The following is an 8,443-nucleotide window of genomic DNA, read 5'->3' as shown; positions in this document are numbered from 1 at the left end:
ATTTAATGCAAGGTAAGTAGAGTTAGACTAGTATAGGTGATGTGTCTAATGGTGGTGGAGTGAGAGGATTTGTTGAGTGATTTAGGGGATTTTGGTGGTAGTAAATCAAGGCATTAATGAGTGAAATCTATAAGATTTAGTATGTATATTTTATGAAGTGACTCATGCGACGTGACGACTTCGGCGAAACGTGCGCGATTAAAACCATTCCCAAGTATTGTCGGCTAATACCCGGTCGGATAATAAAAATCTCCCGATTTCGGTTTACGATTAGAACTTCGAAACATGGAATTCGGAGTGAAAAATAATTAGAAATGTTTTCTGGACAAACTTGGTGTCTATCTTGACTAGAAATAATATTTCGAAGCCAATAACGCAATCAGAATTCGATTCTGATCTACGGAACTCAAAAACACGTTATTGGGCCGAATTCGAGTGAGATTTGGCCCCGACAGCGGTCCGAAACCGACTGTCTCCGAAAATCATGAAAATTTACCACCAAATTGGAAATAGAATTACAAGACTAAAACTCAACTAGCGTTTCGTCTAATTCTTTACTGAAAATTCCCAGCAATTCATTTTCGAAAATATAATTAATAAAACTATTAATAAAAACATATATCTTCAACGTAGTAAAATTCGCAGTGTTACAATATATATATTTTATAGCATATTTAGTTATAGTATATATATTTTATAGTATATACAGTTATAGTATATATATTTTATAGTATATTTAGTTATAGTATATATATAAATATTTTTAATATTTTATAATATATTTAGTTATAGTATATATACTTTTATTATATATATTTTATAATATATAAAGTTATAGTGTATATATTTTATAGTATATATAGTTATAGTACATATAGCAATATCTTTTATATTTTATAGTATATATAATTATAGTATATTTAGTTATAGTATATATAGTTACGGAATATTTTACAAACAATGCATAACTTGTAAGAGTTGGAATATATTTTTGTTCAAAACCCTCAAAAACTTAACAATTTTTCTCAATTTTTAGTGACTAAAATGACATGTATCTTTCTATAACTTGTAAGGCTTAAGTGAAGCAATATGCAAAAGTACTTTGTCAAATCTTTGTAATATATATGTTCAGTCTTAATCATGTTAGAAGCTTCATTCCGATGTTGAATGAATCATTCACTTAGTCTGTGATATTTGTTCTCACAAGGGATATGATAGGAAGAGCTTTAGATCCTTTCAGAACATCATTAATGTATTCTGCAAGATTCGTGGTCATATAGCCAAACCGTCTACCCTCATCGTATGCTTGACTCCATTTTTCTTTTGGAATCTAGTCCAACCATACACCAACCCTAAAATGTTTTTGCCGCAACAAATTCAACATCCGCTCGAACCGTGGTCGCATGAACTTATAACCTAAAAATTAAATATAAAATTATATCAACCCAGAACATAAAAAATATTTACAAATTTGAAATATAAATAATACATGCTCATTTGTACGACTGTCTTTGAGATCAGAAACTCAGAATTCCTTATTGAAGTTACTAGCAAGATGACGAATACAATAAAGTGATTGTGCACTAGACCATCCTATCACACTATAACATATTTTGTATTTAGTGGAGGTTTTTTATGCGATTAGTGGAGGTTTTTAACCTCCACAATATAATTAGCGGAAGTTTCAAAAACCTCCACAATTATGACTTTTAGAAGCATTTTGTGGAGATTTTAGAAAACCTCTGGTATCTATACATTCATAGCAGTTTATTTGTGGAGGTTTTTAACCTTCACTATTTGTGGAAGTTTTTAACCACCACTATTTATGGAGGTTTTAAACCTTCACTATTTGATAATGTTAATTGTGGAGATTTTCAACCTCCACAACTCGAAATAACATATAAAGACCTACTAGAAGATGTAACTATTATATATTTATAGAAGATTTTAACCTTAATTTAATTTCATAACTTTTACAACTTTAATCTCATTAATTTATAATTATTATTTAAATATACAATGCTAATTACAAATGTTCTTAACAATAATAAAATTTCATTGCAGCTAATAAACTTGTTCCCCTATCTGATATGATACATAGGTTTGGTTGAGGGGTAACATAAGTCTTAATATTGTAAAATAACCATTCACAAGCTTCTTTCATTTCTTCTTCAATAATGGCAAAAGCAACTAGAAATTCACGTCTATTTCCGTCTTGTGAACTCGCCATAAGCAATGTTCCAATATATTTTCCAGTACAAAATGTTTCATCCAAATATTGGTTTGCAATATACAAACCCTTTAATGCATGGTTTGAAAGCCCAAAATACTCTATCTAGAATGAATCGACTAGGGTCTTCCATGTCATCTAAATTATGATGACGTGCTTGATATTTCATAGTTGTAATGGGAGAGAAATATTGTACAACATTCATCCAACGTGATAACTCAATGTATGATCCTTCCCAATCACCATCAATTTCGGCCAATGCCATTTGTTTTGCAGTCCACGCCTTTCTATATGTAACTGTATAACCAAAACGATTAACAACCTCCTTCATTAGTGCCTTAACTCGTATACTCGGATCTGCACATACTAAATTAACAACAATGTCTAAAATGAATGATGAATTAAATTTTCTTTGATCTTAGGAAACCAACATAGATACACAACTTGTATCTATGTGTTCCATCAATTTTCTTAATCTCCCAAATGTCACGCTTAACGTTAAAAGAAACGTGAATTCGTCACTCACATCTGGCACCAAAATGTGTACATTTGTCAACATATATATCTCGTCTAGACTCATCAATAATATAATCAAATCAATTTTTAATATGAAATTCTCTAATAACATTTATTGTGGCTTCTATAGATTCAAATTGCATCACAATAAACAAATGTGTTATTGTTATTCATTAAACTTGTTGTATGACAAAAATCACGACCAACTTCATGTGAACACCCAATTTTGTACGGCCCAAAAATACTTCAAAAAAAAACCAATTTTTCAATAAATATTTTTGATACAAATTTCATCAACTCAAATATATATTTTATGTGAATCCGATTAGATTCCATGAATTAACTTTTGTTAGAAAAGAGGTAATCAAATCAAATAAATGAATTTATTAGCACTTAATGAATTTATTAGCACTTAATGAATTTTATTTCAATTGATTCCAAAGAAAATTATTTCCAACAAATAAAGAGATAAAGGAGATATGAATATTTAATGAATGATCCACTTGAATGACAAATAAAATCAAATATTTGTAATTCGAGCTTTAATAATCATTATTATGGAGATTTGAATGTTGAAAAGATTTGGGTGTTGATTGATTTTTTTTTGCAATTTGGCCATATGCTGGAATTAAATACATTGATTGAGTATGAAAATTTGGCTATTAAAACTTGCATTTAAGTGTGATAAAAATCAGATTGGGAATTAGAAAAAAAATGTTCTCCTAGGAATTAATTGGTGTTCATATGGCTTTGGCTATAAATAGATGGGGTCTTCCCCTTAAGAGAAAACGGGGAGAAAAAGCCAAAAATGCTCATATCATTTCTTCTTTCCTAAAGGATCCACAATCCCCCTAAACATCATCTTCCATACACAAAATCTCTCATCCACACCAACATCAAAATCTCTTATACACAACAATCAAACAAATTCATTCATCAAACATCAAAATCTCATATACACAACAATAAAAAAATTCATTCATCAATCATTTTTTACTCTCAACATTACCTTTCATACAACAATCTAAAATCATCCCACCAAAAATCACACCACCAAAAACAATAATCATCATCTAACAATGCCAAAATTCGTATACTGTCATCGAATCTTGGGAATAATTGTTGAGTCATGGGAATCACACAGGCCCAATGCATACATAGACGTGTTGAGTTGGTCTAAACATTCTCTCTGACTGTGGGTCTTTATTCTCAATTAAAAGATGTTGATTCATGTGTCCAGGTAAGTCCAATTCCTTACATCTATCTATTTTTTTGTTCATCACATCTACTTTGTTTCATCTATATGTGTAATAAATTTGATAATGATATGTCATATAATTATTGTATTTGTAAAAAATAATGAAACCACATTTCCACAATTTTAAGATATCAGATGCGGTATCGGACGTAAGGGCTATGCTTCGCTCATATTAAAAAACGGTTTTTTTAATAAAAAAACAAAAAATGTAATTTCTTAACTAAGTTTTAATATGAGATGCGGTATTGGACATAAGGGCTATGCTTCACTCATTTTAAAAAATAATAGTTTAAATTTTAATTTTTTTAAGAAATAAAATCAACCCAACAAATAAATTTTTTCTACCTAAAGAACTACATAAGTTTTGATTCCCTTAATAGGAATACGTAGAACCGGGGTCATTCTTGTCAGGCACAAAAATAAAAACAAATTTTTCATAATAATTAATTAATCACACAATTAAATAAAATAATAATAACACAATTAATAATTCATGCAATATAATAGGGTACCGTTCAAACGGGGAACTAGGGTGCTAATACCTTCCCTAGGGTGTAATCGACTTCCGAACCTGGATATCAAAGTCCAAGGCCCAATGCGATTGGGCCTAAAGATTTTTCTACATTTTTTGATTGAAAAAAATGTAGTGGCGACTCTAATGAGGTCGTGCAGCCGAAAATCGGCGTGCGACACTTCAGAATTTGTTTTACGAAAAATGATTATGGGGTACTATATGTCATCATATAAGATAAACCAACATCAAAGTCGACTTCCTCCTCATCACTACATATTTCAATATCTTCTTGATCACTAAAATAGCTAACAATATCCCTTATAATAGCCATCTACAGTTAACAAAGTAAGAATATTAAAAAAACATTAACAACTAAATATACTATAGTTAAAAGAATGGGATAAAATGTAATAGCTCCAAGTGAGAATATTAACCTCTAATCAAGTAACAATGTGTATGGGGTAAATAACTTCAAAATGAGAAAGAGTAACAATGTTTTTGAATTATAATGTTCAACAACAAAAGAATATTGCAATGCACTTGAGGAAAACGTTTTAGAAGAATATATGGTAGATTTTAAGATTTTAGGTGAAGAAAATCATGTGGCATCAATATATAAGTGAAAAAGAAGAATTCACAACTAGGTTACCGATTTTTAAGAATAAAATAAAAAAATAAACAATGAAAAACTCCTACTACATGGACGATTTAGGGGGAGAGATAAAAAAAAGTCTACCATGGTGGACGATTTAGGAGAGAGATTAGGGCAAAAAAATATGTAAAACTTCATCATTGTAGACAATTTTGGAGTGATGTAGGGGGAAAATAATATCAAATAAAACTCCAACTTTATAGCCGATTTAGGAGACAGAGTATACAAAAAAAGATAAAACTCCTATAAGGGAGCTGATTTTCATTGAGAAAAATAAAAAAAATAAAACTTCACCCAATGTGCCGATTTAGGTGGGTCCAAGAGAATAAAAAAAGGAATTGCTCATGCTATAGTCGATTTTGAAAAAGTTGCATTAGTTTTGTAAATAATACAAAAGGTGCACTAGGACTGTAATTTTACAGTCAAAGTACACCATCTGAGTAAATTTCTAGCTAAACAATGACCCATATCTAGATAGTAGCATTCTTTAACATTAAAATTTATGAATACTACCACATTAAGGATGGCAACGGGCACGGGGGGACACCATTAGTAGCTACATGTTACCCATTTCGAAATAAGAGTGCATTACCCATACCCATTCATACTCGTATGGTTACCCATTTCGAAATAAGAGTGCACGGGGAGAATACTACTTCTATTATGTTTCAAATGAGGTCAAACTTAATTACTTTTGTGCCTTTTGATTGAATATTTTGCAAAAATGCTAAATCTATTGAAGTTTTCTATTTTTGTGATTTGCTATTCTCATTTCCTTAACAAAAAGTATATATTTTTCTTTGCAAGACATGTATGTTTCTACACATATAATAATATTTGTAGGGAGTTTCACCATTAAATTCAATAAAAGATGTAAACAAAGTAAAAAAATGTAAACAAAGTAAAAGGAAAATATGTATATAATGTAATGAAGGTTACAGTAGTGTGCTTTTTATTTTAATTAAAGATAATATAGTAATCATATAAATAACGGATACCCGCAGATACGGGTACCATAATACACATACCCACTCGTATGTATGATGGGTATTTTTAAAAACCTATTTGTAGGACCTGTGGGTACCCGTTTGTGACACGTACTCGTGCTCGTACGGGTTTTACCCACAGGTACTCATTGGTACGAGTTTTTTGTCATCTCTATACCACATTGAAAGATGTTAAGTTTCACTAGGCCTACACGGAAGTGGTGTTACCGTTATACACACAATCCATGACTTTATGCCATGTCGACATTGCAAAAGAAAGTTTCACACTATCAGTTAAATCCAATTTTAATGATATGCTATTACCTCACTTATGGTTTTAATTTTGTCTTCTAACATGTATTCTAATCCGTATGGTGTTATCTTCAGGTATGTTGCCCTAGGTAAAACTCCATTGTGAAGTCCATTATTATTGTGATGTTGATGGGTATACATCTATTGTCCCATAAATTATGTAACTGCATGTATTATTAGTTGTGGTTAGTCAGAAAAATAACTAATTATTATTTTTTTAACTTAAAAATATTTTTTCAACTAATCATAGGCTTACATACAGTGACACAATTTATGGAACAACAAATGTTATTTTGATGTTGATGGATGTTGGATTAATGATACTAACCACTTTGAGGTACTATATAGCATAAATATGATATTAATGCATAATGTAATGAGGATTTCTATACCCTCATGTTAGAGAAGTTTCAACCACCCTTAGTCCACATTTTTTTGCATGAAAAATGTTTGTGACAAATGTTTGGATTAGGTATATTTTGGATCTAATTACAATGGTTAAATAAAAATTAAATTGCATCAAATTAAATCCATTCCTGAGGATTATTGTGATCTTCCAAACATTGTTGAAGCGAGGAGCAAGAGACACAATCATAAACCTTCTTTTCTAAGTCAATTAATAAACATGAACCCCTTATTACCCTTGATGTTCTTCATAGAATGCATTAGCTTATGGGCAATATAATAATGTTTTCTTGAGTGTTCTTACTTGTAACAATGCTTAGTGAAAATGAGAAATGCAATTAAACAAGGGTTCAAGTTATTTGCATATTACATTGCCTATGTTGCAAATGGTAATGAGTCAAATTTGGGAAATGAATTTTGGAACCTTTATAATTAACACCAACATGAGAAATAAATCACAAATAACAAATGAAAAGTTACTTTTGCAGGCTTGTTACATCTACATGGCTTCCTACAAAGTTCATTAATATAAATATAAGTGTGACCTAGTAAGATGTTAGAAGAATAGATGTTTATAACTTTATTGTTGTAAGTGAAAATATTACTTTCAGGATTTTAACATGTGACATCTTAGTTATTAGTCAAACACCCTCTCAAATTCACATTTTACATTAATTATGCATCAATTCAAGTCAGTTATTGATGGGGGCCCAATTAAGAAGGTTTATCAGAGAAAAAGAAAAGATGACCAGGTTAAAACAGGAACAAGAGGCAAGGAGTTTGTTGGACATGCTCCTAACCAACAAGGCACGTGGCAGGTAGAGATTGGAGAAACAGATCATGGGTGAATATGAGGCACGAGGAGTGAAGGCAAAGGCAGACAATCATTTGGTGGAAAGGGAGAGTGACATCTCTATCACTGGAAGCGAATTATTCCCATAAACATCCATTATATTTTTCTTGCACTTACTGCACTTTGTCTAGAATCCTTTCTTATGTTGTAAATGGATACTTGGTTTGTTTCTGGTTGATTAATAGAAATCTCTGCATTTTCCTTATTCTGTGAGCACTCATTTTCTTTGTATCCTGCTGGTACCTATCAAGTTGGTATCAAAGGTCCCGATCTTGGGAGCATCTAGATGGTATCTACGAGGATGGATAGTAGATTAGACAATGTGGAAAGGAAATCGTAAATAATGTAGTATTCATTACAAGAAGCTCTTAGGGTGTAGATGGAGACGGTTAGTGACCGGTTGGAAGAGGTAGTTGGTGAAATTAGAGAAATGGGAAGGGAAGGAGTAGGAGAAAAGAACGATCGGGAAGATAGGTACCGGAGAGGAGATTTGCGGGGGAATGACGAAATAAGGTGGGATGAAAGAGTGAAAATGGTGGAGATACCTTACTTCACAGGTGAAGATCCATACGGATGGGTGTATAAAGTAGAACAATACTTTGAGGTTAATTGTATTCGCGAGGATGAGAAGGTGGACACAACGGTGGTGTGTCTTGAGGGGAAGGTACTTAATTGGTACCAATCGTGGGAATCTCGCATGGTGGTGACTGTAAGGTG

Source organism: Lupinus angustifolius, chromosome LG18 (assembly GCF_001865875.1).
Source record: "Lupinus angustifolius cultivar Tanjil chromosome LG18, LupAngTanjil_v1.0, whole genome shotgun sequence".
Lineage (NCBI taxonomy): Eukaryota > Viridiplantae > Streptophyta > Magnoliopsida > Fabales > Fabaceae > Lupinus > Lupinus angustifolius.
Note: the sequence above shows the minus strand (reverse complement) of the source record.